We start from the raw sequence: 17,260 nt of genomic DNA, 5'->3' as shown, positions 1-17,260 counted from the left end.
GCTCAACAATACATGATGGGCATCATTACATGATACACATCAACCATAGGTTGCCACTATTTGTCCTTGTTTAGACAATTAGAATGCAACTTGAAAGCCTTATCCCTCACTCGCACACTTTTCTTAGCTTCCCAGTCATACATGTCCATGCACGAGAGTGTCTCTATCATAGCACCCTTGTTTTGAAGTAAGGATTCCAAAGTATAAAAGTGGTGCAAAATTGTGTCTCTACAAGAAGCTTTAGCATGCATGATGCCCAAGCTTGATAAATATCAAGTAAGTACTCAACTTCTCTTGAGAATAAACTTGACATCTCTTCTAATCATCAATAATGCTAGTAAACCAAGCTTAATCTTCTTCTCATACCAAACTTCCAATACTACATAAAGCAAGTGACTGCTACAATGACCATAGGCCATCTTTAGATATCACTCTTCCACAAGTCTAACTATATGTTTATAGTTATTTGCATTATGCATAACAACTTGCACCACATGACGATGCTCTACCTCTTCAATAGTTTTTCATAAAATCTCTACAATGTACTACCTTGATTTTATTTTTTTTGTGTTATTTATGACTTTTAGAGAACGTCTCCCCCCTTGGTGAAACCAAGATGATGTTTATTAATGATCATTATTTAACATTGGACCAACCATTCAATACAATTGTATGTCCAATCAAGCCAAAGTTTCATAGGATGACCCTTTAACCCTCTCCTTTACCACTAAGTGACATTTATCAAGAACATTATATCGTATTGAGTGATAAGATGGTGAGGAAAAGCGAACCCCAAACTCCCCAAGTTTATTCCATGCATGTTTCTAATGATCATTATCCATAATTATCATTGCAAGATAGCCCTAGCCAAGGCCATCTGTGCTTCTTCTATTTGTGCCACAAGAAAACTCTCATGGAGAGAAGCTTGATGGGTACTCATTTTGTTCCTAAATTGGCAGCTTCCCCCATCATGTCATACTTGAAAGTTTTCAATTTTAGATGCATGATGTGTCTGAGATTGAGATGTATTCAATTGATTGATAATGTCCTTGTGCAAGACAAACTTCACAACTTTTGTGCATGACACTCTTGCAAAAGCCCTCTTTCTTTCATAGTGTTCTTGAGTAGCTTTCGTTACTTGTTTAGTAGCTAGCTATTAACAAATACACATGGACTTCTTCACACTATCGAGATGCACCATCAAACTTTATGATATAATAAAAATTATACTCGCAATGCATATATCCATCTAATAGGTCCCTAATGTAAGGTGCACCATCAAACTTTATGATATAATAAAAATGATACTCCCAATGCATATATCCACCTAATAGGTCTTTGGCAAATTGCCACTCTATCCCTAGGTGACTTCTTTTTGCAGCTAGGACATGACTTTGCATTTTGTTGGTTAGAGGAAGAAGTATTGGCTTTCTTTGAAAACTAAGAAATTCATCACCTCATATTCTCGAATATTACAATGCACATGGAGATATCAAGTAACTAATCAATGATTCCTTCATCTTCTTTATTTTCTCACCATTTATTTTTCTCTATGTACAGATTCATATCTACCATGAAAAAAACTTGAGGTACACTTTCATTGAAAGAAGTCATAAACTCATCAAGATGTTGTTTGGAACACTAATAGCATACTTTTTAAATATTTATATATATGATAATTTCAAAAGTCAATATAAACATATATTGATTGTTATAAGCTATTATTTTCATCATCTTTCTCTTCTCGCAATTTCTATATCTCTCCTTGTATATTCATATACCATTTGAAAAAGCTTGAGGTATTATTTGGATTGCAAAAAGTAAGAAACTCATCAATGTATGGTTTAGAATACAAGATGCATGTTTTTTCCTTATATTTGCATTTGCAATAGTTTTAAAAGTCCTAATAAACATATATTAGTGTTCCTTGTGCATAAGAAACACTAGTATGCTTCACAACAGCTTCACACTAAGGCAATATCACTTTCCCATGCAATTTAAAATGTAAGGGGTTTTCCCTTCTCTTTTACTCTTAAAACTCTCTAAACCTTCTCTATCTCCCACAATTTTTTCTTTTCTTTTTTTCCTATACTCTATTCTTTTTCTTTTCTCTCTTACTTTTTCTCCCTTTTTTTCTCTCTTTGTTTTCTTCACTCTTTGTCTTCCTATTTTCTCTCCCCCCTCTCCCTCCTTTTTTCTATTCCTTTGTCGTTTTTGCATGTACACACACACACACACACAACACACACACACACACTCTCTCTCTCTCTCTCTCTCTCTCTCTCTCTCTCTCTCTCTCTCTCTCTCTCTCTCTCTCTCTCTCTCTCTCTCTCTCTCTCTCTCTCTCTCTCTCTCTCTCTCTCTCTCTCTCTCTCTCTCTCTCTCTCTCTCTCTCTCTCTCTCTCTCTCTCTCTCTCTCTCTCTCTCTCTCTCATATTTTGAAAGAACCAAGCTAGCAAGGAGTTCACTTGTTCATGGCAAGTGGTGCAATTAACACGGTTGCAAACCTTTTGGGTAAGTTGCATGTTTCTCCTAACAAAATTCCCTTAAAAAGCATAAGAAATTAGCCTATTTTGAAAAATGGTCCAAATTCAATGTAGACATTTTACAAGTGGATCCAAATCAATGAAAAGATTTAATGTTAGTATACTTCTTAACACTATGGTCTTTAAAAGCGCCTTACATTTTAGCAATTTTATACTCTTCACGGATAAGATTAAACATTGTTAAAAACATGTAGACATTTTGCAAGTGTATCCAATTTGATGAAAAGATTTAATGTCAATATACTTCTTAACACTATGGTTTTTAAAAGCTCCTTATATTTTGGCAATTTTACATTTTTCATGGATAATATGAAACATTGTTAAAGGCATGCATCCTAACAGTATTGTGGTTTATATATTCATAACTCCTTGGGATTTTTAGTGTAAATTGAAAATTCTTTCAAGATTTTCATAAATCACCCTTATCACATGAATTGTCCCCTTTAATAGATTAAGCCCTTTTGGTACAAAATGGCTTATCCTAGCTAAACCTTTCTCATGGACTTACATAAGGAAGTTGTGACACAACATTTTCTCAATAACTTCACTAACATGCAATGTTATATTATACAAATATGGAAGATTAACAATAGTTTAGGCAATCCTAGTCATTGTCTTTTACAATAAAGATCAAATAACTTAATAGTATTGACATAGTTGCACCATCAACCCTAGGTAATAAATCCAATAAATAAAGCATGGACCATATTTAGATGTTGACTCTAATTTTGGAAAATTCAAAACCATTCTATATATAAGATCTTTAATGAAAGTATCTAAATTTTTCTTATGGTAAGATTGGACCAACTAATGTCATTTATAGAAGATGAGATTTTACACTCATCTTTCTCCTTCTTAGGTTTGCAAGGAGGGAATACATAACTTGTCAATTTACTTGTGCCATATAGTATTCTAGATACTATATTCACCTCATCCCTTTTTAAGACATGAATGAAATTACATTTAAGAAGCATCTGCAAAAAAAAATTATAGGACAAATATAATGAAATGCCATTTTTATTTCTTCTATAACTACCTCCAATAAGAAAAGTATACAACTTATTATATTAGGCCAATAATTAAGTTTTCACAAATAGATAGATACACTCTAATCCTTACATTTTGTTGTTAATCAAATTTTCAAGTCAACTTAGTTATGATTTATTAGTAATGTCCATAAATATATCTACAAGAATTTTGTCCCAACCATGTTATTGTTTGGAGTGAGTAAAATGCCTCAAAATTTGAATGAATCACAAGGTATATGATTTTAATTGGGTAAAAGGCAAAAGATAGTTTTTTTACATATTGTCATACATACACAATGTAATGCATCGAAATAGCTCGAACAAAGTATAGCTTTTCCAAAATTTCGATGCATTGCATTAGAATTTAGATATATAGTACTCGTTATAAGAGAGTTATTTTCTTTACATAGTTTTCGTCTTAAACTAGAATTTAGATAGTTCTACCACCACCTAATGGAGGCTGGACTTCTTACTAGACTTTGAAGAGGACAGCTCACGAGTCTAGCATCTAGCCTATTAATCCTCACATACCTTTAGCATGTCTCGAACTACTACATAGTGCATAAATGTGTACAACATCTATGGGATGCCCCTTGGCCTTCTACCAATGAGTTGAAGGACTTGGAGGCCATTAAGGACGTCACATAGACAATTGAGGAGCTAATGGGAAAGTGAGCCATGTCATCATGTTGAGTTGATCAAGAGCAAGGGTGTAGAGATTGTATAATGATGATAGGAAGCCCCAAATATTCCCCATGATGTAAATCAAAGGTTTGGGGACTTGCTAAGATCAAAATGATCAATATCTAAAGAGTTGAGTTTTTCTCACATGCTCTATCCTTGCTTTTTAATTTGAAAACTAATTAGATCAAATTAAGAGACTTTGAATGAATTCTCTAACTTATCACTATTATATTATGTTTGTGCAGCCTCATATAATGACCAATATCCCAACATATTCTGCTTTGTTCACGTCCTTCATCCTAGCCTTTTTATTTTTAAAAAATAATGGATGAACATTTTTATTTTAAAAAACTTATCAATGCAAATAAAAGACTTTGATTGAATTATATATTGACAATTGTATTTTATAAGCTTCGATAAAAGCTAGTTCAATAGAAAATTTTAAAGGACTAGAATTTCATGAGCATCGGAGATTTCATATATAAGGTTCAATAAAACCTAGAGCTAGAAGCAATGCATGAGTATCAAACTAGTACATAAATATCATTTTTCAAGTACTATTCCAATGAGCCATGCAACAATCACAATGACATAAGCATTTAAAACAAAGACATTTGAAAATATTAAGTTTTCAACACTTAAACCATCTATCTACCAAGTTTTCCCAAATATCCATGTGTAACATAGCATGTACTTGCGCAATCAAATATCCATGTGTAAAGTAACATGTACTTGCACATGCGGACCATTCACTACATGATAAGGGCAACCACTTAATATCTATCCAAGGCCATTGGTCCTTTAGGTTTGGGTTACCAATGGATCTAGTATTCCTTATAGCAAATCCACTATCAATGCATGGACCACGTAAGCCATGATAATGGCCTCCTAAACTAGTTCCCTTACTGTCATCCCTTCTTGTGTGGCCATGTTCATCGTCATGGACACCTATGATATGTTGAGGTAGCATGTGGCATGTCATGCAGTAGTGATGAGTAGGTGATCATTCATATCCACAAGGTTGCCCAACAATATTGCATTAGGCGGCTACCTCACAACATGTGGAATCCCACTCAGTAGAGTGGCCCCTCGTTTCATGGTTTAGGACTAGCAAAAACCTTATGTCTAGCCCTAAACCTAGCCCTAACTTTGAATCTCATCTTTACCTTGTTGTTGATAAAGGATCTTGAACCTTAATAACACTGATTCGCCTAAGCCTCACTAATTTACTTAATTTGTCCTCCTAGTAGCTAATCGTTATCCTACTTCTCTATCAATACTCTAGCTAAAATCTTTGCTCAAGCTAATCGACTTAAGTTTTAAGTTGGATTTTTAAAGAAAATCAAAGAAGAGTGTGGTAGAGTATATGTACATGGCAATCAATTATCATTTAGTAAGGAATGGTTTACCTTCAATGAGACTTAAGTTGTTGCCTTTAAGCAATGGTTGCCTTCAAGGAGACTTGAGTTCTTGAAATTTAGTCTAGTTATTGTCATGTATATGGCAAAACAAAGCCAATTAATTCCATCAAATAAAGTAAAGAAGCATTCAAGAAAGTAAGAGACATCGACATGTTAAATCCATTGAAAAAAAAGGTGATTGATAAGAATACATATGCAATGATAAATGATGTGACTTGGTAGAATGAGCTTTTTCAAGAACAAGGGAAAACACTTCTAAAACCATAAAATGCTAATAGGTAACTAAAAATTCATTTTGTCTAGTTAAGAGATTTTACTACAAATCCATTTGTAAGGAGAGAAGTCTAGATGTTGGAAGAGATCCAAAATGTATTGCATCGTATAGAGAGAGAAATGTACCTTGGTAGTAGAAGATCACAAGCAAAAAGCAAGAAGCTACAATAAATGTGAGAAAGTGACATCAATGATATGATGGTTTTTCTCTACATAGGTGCATTAGTTTTGAATAAAGCATAAGGGTATGCATATAGGTATCACACACTATCCATGAACTCAATAATAGGTATCAATACTTGAAAAAAGTGGGCCAAGTCATGATGATGCATATACACATTGAAACTTGACAAGGTAGGGATATTAGTATATGATTTTCCCCTTCGAAAATTTGAAATCTTGGAAAGTTGACTGTTGCAATGCTAAACGAGAAAGTCCCTAGTTCACACAAATAGGATGTTAATATCATAAAATGAACCTAGAAAAAGCATATGCACTAGCTAAAAACCTGAGAAAGCAAGACCTACTTCTAGATGAAAACAATATTATTGTTGACAATAGAGAGGAGGATGGATCATCTAACTCATACATGAATGGATAGAAGCTAATGATATAGACCATGGAATGTAAGAAGAAGATGAACAAGTGTACATGCCTTGTAATAACAAGAATTCCTTGCTTTTTTATAATTTAGTTGTTGATATTCCCATAATTTTTATTGTTACTACAAATATAAGGAACATTTCAAAGTCTCATTACCAAGCCTAATGGGGTCTCATCATTAATTAGCAAGTTTCACATGACAAATATTCCTCTTAAAGTTCTTTTGAAATTTATCTTCTAAAATTAGGGTACTTTTTAAGAGGATAGATCTAGTGAAATTTGAAAAAGGCATAATTATATAATTTTTTAAAAGCATTAACTCAAAAAAAGGGGATTTAAAAACTACATGAAAAATAGGTTGCTTTAAGGGAATCTTTAAAAATATTCCAAATGTTTCTCCTAAGAGGAAATATTACCCAAAAGGTTTGCAATGATGTTAATTGCTATCAATGGCTTCCTCTCCATCCTCTTGACCTACAATACTTGCCGCTCCCTTGTCATACCTCCCTTGCTATACTTTGCTCTTTGCTCTATAACCAATCCTTTTGTAACTAGATATTTTCCCAAAGCTCTGTGTGTGTGTGTGTGTGTGTGTGTGTGTGTGTGTGTGTGTGTGTGTGTGTGTGTGTGGGGGGGGGGGGGGGGGGGTTTACTACCTCAACCTTTGTCTTCCTTTATCCTTACCCTATGCTCAAAGAGAGAGAGAGAGAGAGTTACTACCTCAACCTTTGTCTTCTTTTATCCTACTACCTTGCTACCCTATGGGAGAGAGCTCAAGTTACTACCTGAACCTTTGTCTTCCTTTAACCTACTACCTTGCTACCCTATGCTCAAAGAGAGAGAGAGAGAGAGAGAGAGAGAGAGAGAGAGAGAGTAAATGTATTTTTATTATCTTCTCCTTCATCATTCTTTGTCCTGCTATACTACTATACTGAACTTGTATGAGCTAATATTTCCCAAACCTATAATTGGAAAACTTTGTTAACCTCACCTCTCTCTCTCTCTCTCTCTCTCTCTCTCTCTCTCTCTCTCTCTCTCTCTCTCTCTCTCTCTCTCTCTCTCTCTCTCTCTCTCTCTCTCTCTCTCTCTCTCTCTCTCTCTCTCTCTCTCTCTCTCTCTCTCTCTCTCTCTCTCTCTCTCTCTCTCTCATAAAAATACCTTGAAATACTACTGTCACAAAAGGGGCAAGCTATAAAATTTATGGGACCCATGTAGTCAATGCGGAATACTTAACAAGGGGTTATGTTTGAAAGGTTTTTCGAATTATAGTACCTCTTATCTAGTGTATATTTGCCATCCTACGTAAAACCCATAAAATTATTTGCATCCAACCCTCATATACTTCATTACAATATGGCAATCACCTGCACTATCACTTGTGCACACTCCACACAACAATACCAACTGTAACTCAAGTTAGTTCATACGTCATCGTTTCTAGGATAAGTTTACCATGCAATTGTATAGAGAAGCACTATCAACATTGTGAGTTGGAGTTAAATATGGGAGACGATTATCAAGAATATCAAAATGCAAGGCATCTCATGACTTGGTCTAGACTATTGTGTTTTAGGACACACTACTAAGAACATAATCTTCACAATTCATAAATCAAAGCCTACCATGTATTTGTCGAGGGTAAAGGCATCTCTGCCTAGCTGCACGTGTATTACTACATTGACAGTACCCGTGCCTACACACTGCAAGTGGCGGGTGCCCATCATTGTCACTTCATTCTTTATTCTTTCAGTGACATTTGAATAAAAGGAAGGCTGGTCACACGTTGTGACTATTGGAGTTCCCACATTGTGTGTGTCTCTCTCTCTCTTGCTCTTGCTCCTTCCACCATAGCTTTGACTTCCACTCATACTTCCACTTTTTAGGGCTCAACTCCCTTCAACTAGTATTAGAGCCTTCTTCATTGCACTCTTGAGCTTGGTTGGGCACACATTTAGCATTCATTTGAATACCTACAACTTGGTCTTCACTCTTGGTAGCCATAGCCGCACCTTCAAGCTTCTGATCAATCTCATTCCTCTCGAGCTCACATTGGGGCTTCTTGGGCACCCTCAGGGCAATCACTTGAAGGAGCTGGAGCTCTCTTTCATTGCTTTACTTTAGTTCATAAGGTATGAACAATAGGGTAGCCATGCCTCTTTGCTTCTTGTGAAGCATACACCTTCCCGTTGCATTTACCCTTCAAGAGGGAGCTTCCCTAGGTCCTTGGGGACCCCGCACAGCTAGCCAAAACTTTGTTGCAGCTCCCCAACCCCTCCAAGACTAAAGGTACCATCAGCCTAGTTGATCACACGTCACTTGTCTCCTTCACTTTGCTCCATAGCAACTCTCCCAAGCCTTGGGCACATGAAAAGGATTCATCTAATGCATACAAACATGCCTAGAGTTTGGCATTGAAGGCTTTGATCATTGGCATTAGGTTTGGACTTATATACATTAGTTCCATGACTATTATAACAATCCATATGTAGTTCACATGTAGTGCTACATTATCATTTGATGTTTATGCTTGGTTGGCACTAGTTCTTGATGCCATTTGGTACCCAATTGATGCCCAAATGTTAGGGAATGTTATGCATATGTTAGGGGAATGATTTGGAGCTGATTTTGGCCTTGTTTTATCTCAATTTAGTAGTGCTTTTATTGCTATAATGCACCAAGTCTGAAGCTTATTTGGTCACTTTATGCTTTGCCTATTGGTCACGGGTGCTTTCTGGGTGATTCATATGACTACAGGATGTATACGGAGGTTGGCACATGTCTTGTAATGCTCCGGAATGCATTTTGATATTTGATCAAGCTCCGTCTTGGTTGGCATTTGATTGACATTGGTCTATAGCTGCATGTTTTGTGACAATCATTATGCCTATGGTCTATGCTTGACCCTTTAGTACATGCTTTGAAGCACATGTCAGAAATGCATGACCTTACATTGTCTTTGTTTGATTGCCACTTGAAGCTTCAATTGGGCTTTAGTTTTCATACTTTGGAGCTCTTGGATGATTATGTGGATTGTCCGAGATTTGACATTGACTATTTCATGATATCTTATGTATTCACATGCTATCTTTGAGCTTGGTTGCTCGATTGATATCAATCTTTCTACCAGGGACCTTCATGCTATCTCTAGATATTGCAAAGCTTGTGGGTTATGTAGTTGAGCTTGTTGAGTATATGAGACTGGGATCTCTTACATGTCTATGCTCTTGATAGATACTTGTCTGTATTGGATGCTTTTGGGCTGATTTGATCCTTCTTCTCATTGAGCATACACCGACCTTTGTCACATCCTATCAATTAGGCATACACCTAGCTTGGCTTACTCTCAGCATTCTTTATGCCAGGGGTTATATCCTCCTACTGACATCAATTTCTTTGACACATTTAGGTGTTTGCCTCATGTTTATCGATTGCTACAATGTTTGTTACATGCCCACTTGATGCAAGATCCGACTTGGCAGTCATACTTGATCATTGTTAGCTCATTGTTTGCTCTCATTTTCTCCCTACTATGATTTATTAAAACAAGCTGTTTTATGTGGATTTTGATGTACTTACTGAGCTTAATCGTGTTATTTTTATGTACTTTTGGTACTATTTGATTGCCATTTTAACCATTTCTCTTATTTTCAACTTGTTTTGGCAGTGATTTTGGCATGTTTAATGTTAATTATAGTAGCCTATTTTTTGCATAGTCCACTGACTCTATTTAACTCATTATGACTAGTCATCTCAAAGATACGGCTTTCTTTAACACTACCAAGTTGGATGGCACCAAGTATGGCTACTGGAAGTCTCAAATATGGCAAGTTTTGGTGCAAAAATTGCAGATTAAGCCACCAAGAAACAAGGGTATTAAACTCAAGAACATGGATGATGATGACTGGCCTAATTTCAATACACTATGTAAGTCCACTATCATTTTATCACTCTATAAAGAGGTCCAAAATAATGTTGTTGAAGATGAAGATCAAAGTGCATGGAATCTATGGGAAAAGATTCAGGAACTCTATGTAAAGCAGAGCCTACTTCGCAAATGTATTGGCTTAAACAATTGATGGGTCTCTACATGAAGGAGGGGACCCCATTGTTTGCTCACTATAGCCAATTTCATTATATCATGAAGAATATGCTTCAACAAGGTATTGAGTTTCAAGATAATCTGCATCATTTATTTCTGCCTAGCACTTTACATGAGTCTTGGGATGTATTTCGCACTACAGTCTATACCAACAAACTTGATGGGTTGAAATTAAAAGATGTAGAGAGTGCTCTTTTGATTGAAGAAATTAATAGGAAAAACAATGACGCTTCCCCCAATTCACATGCTTTATCCATTAGAGGTGGTAGAAGTGGCAAGAAAGATAATGATCGTCATGGGAAGGACTCTCAGAAGTCCAGTCTAGCTTACGTGGATGCAACAAGTCTTGTGGATGTAAATATGATCTTACATGCCATTATTGTGGGAAAGTAGGACACATATGGCCATAGTGCCATAAGATTTGCAATAACAAATGCAAAGAAAAGGGAAAAGAGAAAGTGCATGACAAATCCAATGATCATAGTATTATATTTGCAAAGTCTAGCGCAAAGATTGAGAAGATAAATGTCTTGTAGCCTGAGGAGTATGATGGTGACTACATATTAGTAGCCTCTTCATGTGATGTCTCTCAACTAATCGAGACTCAATCTATGCATGCACAGTGTTGGCTCTTAGATTTGGGTGCATCTTTTCATATGACCCCCTATTGTGAGTGGTTTCATACCTATCGCATTGTATCTGGTTCTGTGCATTTAGGTGATGATTGGTCTCTTGCTATTGTTGGCATTGGTGATGCCACTTTTATAGTTTCCCTCTCGTAGTACTTTTGTTCTGCATAATATATGTCATGTACCCGCACTGACTAAAAGGCTTATGTCTGCTAGCCAGCTTGATGATGCAGATTATGCATCGAAGATAACTCGTGGCAGGCTTGTTCTTGCAAGAGGTGCCAAGTCTGGTAGCCTCTACCCCTTGGTTGTATCTGGTACTATTAACCATGTTTTGTTAGTGGATTATATCCATATGTATCTCTCTGGCATGCTGATCTTGGGCATATGTTACTTAAGGGAATGAAAATGCTTAATGCTTTGCACTATCTTCCGCCTTTTGACTACTCGCATTTTGAGTAATGTGATCATTATTTATATGGTGGTAGGCAGACTAGGAATTCGCATAAAAAGTTTGGTATTCCATGCATGGGTGAGCCTTTGGCTCTTGTGCGTTCAGATGTATGTGGATCCATGCCCTATCAGCCATTAGGGGGTGTGAAATACTTTGTCACATTTATTGATAATTATTCATGTAAGGTTTGGGCTTATCCCATAAAGTAGAAGTTTGATGTCTTGGCAATCTTTTAGCATTGGCTTACTCTTGCAGAGAATCAGTCTGGGCATAGGCTGAAATGCCTAAGGACAAATAATGGGGGTGAGTATTTCTCGCATATCTTTGAGTAGTTTTGTGACAAGTGGGGTATTAAGCATCAGTTTACTGCCCGTTACACCCCTCCCTAGAATGGTATGGTTAAGCACATGAATAGGACTATCCGGGAGAGGGTCCGTAATATGCTTAGCTAGGCAGGCTTACCATAGGATTTTTGGGCTAAGGCAGTATCTACTGTTGTGCATTTCATTTACATGTCACCTTGTAGTGGTATTGACTTCCAAGTTGCAGAGGAGGTATGGATAGGAAACCTCCCTCATATGCTCATTTGCGTGTCTTTGGATGTGAGGCGGCCTTTTATCATGTGCCCAAGAACCAATGCAGTAAGCTGGATCCAAAAAGTGTGAAATGCATTTTTCTTGGCTATGGCGATGCAAGTGAGATGGGTTACCATCTTTGGGATCTGCATGCATGAAAAGTCATTCACAGCCATGATGTAGTCTTCTATTAAGACAAGATGCATAGGCAGCCCGAGAAAGTGGTTGAGATACACATGGTTATCTTTAAGAAGTAGCCCCATGATCGCACACAACCAGTTAGATAGCCTACACTAGTAGCCGATGCTGATGGCCAAGATGTTGGACAAGCAGCACAGCCTACCTTGAGGCATTCTACTAGATATAGATGACCGCTGACCAGTATACGTCCTCCATGGATTATGTCTTGGTTAGAGATGCAGGAGAGCCTCTCACCCTATGATGAGGCTATGCCCATGGGTGACTGCCACTCCTAGGAGAGGGCTATGTAGTTTAAGATTGACTCATTGCATAAGAATCATGTGTAGGGCCTGGTTTCCTTGCCTAGTGGCAAGAAGGCTTTGCCTTGCAAGTGGATGTATATTTTGAAAAGTACCCCTAGCCACCCCATGCCGGCATACAAAGCCAGATTAGTTGTTAGGTGTTTTAAGCAAGAACATGGTGTTGACTTTGATGAAGTCTTTTCTCTTGTGGTCTAGATGACTATCTTATGCTTGGTCCTAGCTTTAGTTGCCTAGCTTGGCTTGGATCTTTATCAATTGGATGTCAAGACGTCTTTCTTACATGGGGACTTGCATGATGAGAGATACATGGAGGAGGCTAAGGGTTTTGCAGAGCATGGTAAGGAACACCTAATGTGCAAATTGAGGAAGAGTCTTTATGGTCTAAAGTAGGCACCTAGGGAATGATACCGCAAGTTCAATGCTTTTATGCAGTCACACAGCTACAATCATAATGCTATGGATCCGTGTTTTTACAAAAGCAAGCTCATGATGGTTCATTATTGATTTTGGTACTCTATGTGGATGACATGCTTTTGGTAGGGAAAGCTCATGATGAGCTAGATGCTCTTAAGGCTCAACTCAAAAAGATCTTTGAGATGAAAGATCTAGAACATGCCTCTCATATCCTTGGTATGCGCATTACACATGACAAATCTCAAGGAGTACTCTATCTATCATAGAAGGAGTATATCCATCAAGTCCTTGAGCGCTTCCGTATGTAGGATGTGAAGCCTATTGCATGTTCATTGCCTTTCCATGTGAAGGTATCATAGGCAGATTATTTGCAAACAAATGAGAGGAAGGTCGAGATAGCCAAGATTCACATGTTTCGTCGCCGAAATCGGATTTCATTCGTTCATCCATAGTGGGTAGTCTTATGTATTCCATGATAGCCACCCATCCAGATATTGCTTTTGCAGTTGATGTTGTGACACGTTATATGGCTACACCTAGAAAAAGGCATTGGGGTGACGTAAGAGGTACCATGATGTACCTGAAGGGCACTACTAATATGTGCATTTGTTATTGCAGCCAGGATACATGAGTCATGGGGTACATTGACTTTGACTATGCAGGACATGCAGACAGTAGGAAGTCCACTTTTGGCTATGTGTTCACTTTTACTAGAGGTGTTGTTTCATGGATGTCTAGGGTACAAAACTACATGGCCCTCTCCACTACAAAGGTTGAGTATGTTGCAGCCACTGAGGCTTGCAAGGAGGCCATCTGGTTAGGCTGTTTGGTTGTTGACCTTGGTATGATAGATATTATCCCTACATTGCATTCGGATTCTCTGACCGATATCTAGTTAGCTAAGAATGTGGTCTTCCATATGAAGAAGAAACACATTGAGGTGAGGTATCACTTCATTCGTGAGGTCATTGAGGGGGATAGGACTATTGATATTGTCAAGATCTCGACTGACATGAATCCTGCAAACTTTCTTACAAAAAGTCTCTCAATGGGACATTTTGTCGTCCTTAGGAAGATGATGGGCATAGGATGAGATGATGTCTTTCCTCATCCTATTGTACCTATGTAAAATTGCACTTTTTTTTCCCTCCTCAAAAGTTCAGCCCAAATCCAGGAAAAATAGATCTTGGTCTTACAAAGACTAGAATCGGGGAATGGCCTCTGCCTAGCCACCCATGTATTACTACATTGAGAGTACCCACGCCTACACACTATAGATGCGGGTATGGCAGGCACCCATCACTATCACTTCATTATTTATTCTTTTAGTGACATTTGAATAAAGGGAAGGTTAGTCACACATTGTGACTATTGGAGTTCCCACATATTGTGTGTGTCTCTCTCGCTTGCTCTTGCTCCTTCCACCATAGCTTTTGTACTTCCACTTCAAGGCTCACCTCCCTTCAATTTTTTATGTTGGGACCTCAAATATTGGGGGTCTTTTGCCCACCTTTATTTTCAAGAGGGATACCAAGATGATTATAATCTCCAAAGTGCTCCTAATAAGTTTGGTTAAAACTTAAGCGTAGCAACTCTTCTACTAAATGGAGATTTTTTAGAACACACTCAATTTGATCTCATTGAATGCTAAGTTTTTTAGTAGTTCTTTGCTACGATTTCAAATAATGATATTGTAATAATCAAGAAAAGTGTCTTATGATTAAATCACAAAGCTACCCTTGCATTCCTTAAAGGCAACCCATATTAAGGTCCTTGCATTCCTCAAAAGTGGCTTATACTAAGACCCTCTATGTGTGTATGCATGCGTCAGCATGTGCGTGTGTATGCATGCGTCAGCATGTGCGTGTGTGTGTATGTGTGTGTGTGTGTGTGTGTGTGTTTTAAAAAAAAAAAAAACGTCTCCTCTCTCTCTCTCTCTCCCCATAGGTGGGGTCTTAGGTTTTTCTCTTTTGGGAAGAGCTCAAGTTAGGGTTTAATATGCAACAAATGGTTAAGTTTTGCAGAAAAAATACAATGCATCCCGCCTTGATTTTTTGATTGTTACCATTTCAAGGAGGAATCGCCACTCACCAAGCCCCCAAGCACCTCCTCTTCCTTGTTAGTATCTCTCTCTCTCTCTCTCTCTCTCTCTCTCTCTCTCTCTCTCTCTCTCTCTCTCTCTCTCTCTCTCTCTCCTCACCAAAGCTTGGCTATCATGTTGCTCGTTGGTCACCATCCGTTCCTCCTATTTCGCACCACCAATGATACCCGCCCGTGGTATCATTGCTCTCACCCACACACATTCTCTCTCTCTCTCTCTCTCTCTCTCTCTCTCTCTCCATGTGGGAATAGGTAGTAGAAATATTATTGCCTCGATCATTCTCTTTTGTGGGGTGCCACATCTTGTTATTGATGTAAGTCAACGTGCCGCCACACCACTTGCCACCCTTTCTCCACCTCCACTAGCTAGCTTACTCCATCTACCACCCCTTATCCACCTCCAATAGTTGACACCACACCAAAAGGGATGGAGAAATTCATAGAGAGAGACAAATAGATAGATAGATAGATAGAGAGAGAGAGAGAGAGAGAGAGAGAGAGAGAGAGAGAGAGAGAGAGAGAGAGAGAGAGAGAACTCATGCCTTCATCACCCAATTACATACTTCCACCACCCACCCTGTTTCCTCGTGAGAGAGAGTGTGTGTGTGAGAGCAACTTGCCTACTACTCCTCACCTACCCTATGGGTACTATTCCTTCTCCGCATGCTAGTGTTGAGAGAGAGAGAGAGAGAGAGAGAGAGAGAGAGAGAGAGAGAGAGAGAGAGAGAGAGAGAGAGAGAGAGAGAGAGAGAGAGAGAGAGAGAGAGAGAGAGAGAGAGAGAGAGAGAGTGTGTGTGTGTGTGTGTGTGTGTGTGTGTGTGTGAATTTCCCTATGAGAGTTAGAGATAGGTGAGTTTTTAGTTTTATTTCAAAAGTGATGAGGTTTGCAAGAGTTTGTAGGTTCGCAAGGCCCTCTAGAAGTTGGGGTATCCCAAACCTACAACCAAAACAATATATAATAGATTTGATTGTTGCATGTCTTTCTCTTCACCTTCATTCTTTGCCCACCATTTCTCAAGAAGGTTATTGAATGCTTCAATAAACCATTAGTAAATCAAATACTCAAAGCTATTCTTTCAATTACCAAGAGCATTCTTTCTTTTTGAATCCGGCATTGTTTGGAAAACTACAAGCACTCTTTCTCATGGTATTCACATATGTAGTAGTTTTTAGTAATAGACTTGTATTTGATTGTTGCACTTCCCTCCCTACCTCCCTTTCTCGCTCTGTCTTGAGGAGGTTATCAAAGTGTTTAAGCATGCCATTAGTAAAGGGGATACTTGAAGGCATTATTGGATTACCAAGAGTGCTCTTTCTCTCTAAATTGTATGTAAATATTGTTTAAATTTTTACATTTGAATATAGTAGGGCTTTCTCTTCATGTCTAGCAACATGGATGAATCTCCAACAAAAAGGGAAAGCCATATCCACACAATGATTTAAAACTATATTTCACATGGAGGGAGTAACCAAAAGATTATTATCTTCCAAGTTTGGTTGATAAGTTTTACATTTACCTATAATGAATTTTCTCTTTCTTGTGCAACACATTTTGTTATTTTCCAAGTATAGCTCATAAGCTTTACATTTAGCTATACTTTAATGATTTTTATCATTCTTGTGTAACATTTTGTTAAAGTTGGGCACATACTTTTTGAGAATTATGGAGCATCATGAATATGGAACACCCAAGGTATAAAAATTTCACACTCAAGTAAGAAAATCTTATTTTAGAACTGTAAACCATGGTGATAGCATTGTAAAAGCAAAATCACTATGCAAGATATTCAATACTTTCTCTAGAAAACAACTTCAATATACAAGTTTACCAAACACTCCAAACATACACATGAAAATTCAAAAGAAAATCAATGTTACTAAAAAGATATAGTTTTTCATTAGTGTGAGGAGATTTTTACAAGACATGATTT

Source organism: Lygodium microphyllum, chromosome 18, assembly GCF_053477565.2.
Source record: "Lygodium microphyllum isolate KBCC chromosome 18, Lygodium_microphyllum_v1.1.10, whole genome shotgun sequence".
Taxonomy (NCBI): Eukaryota; Viridiplantae; Streptophyta; class Polypodiopsida; order Schizaeales; family Lygodiaceae; genus Lygodium; species Lygodium microphyllum.
Note: the sequence above shows the minus strand (reverse complement) of the source record.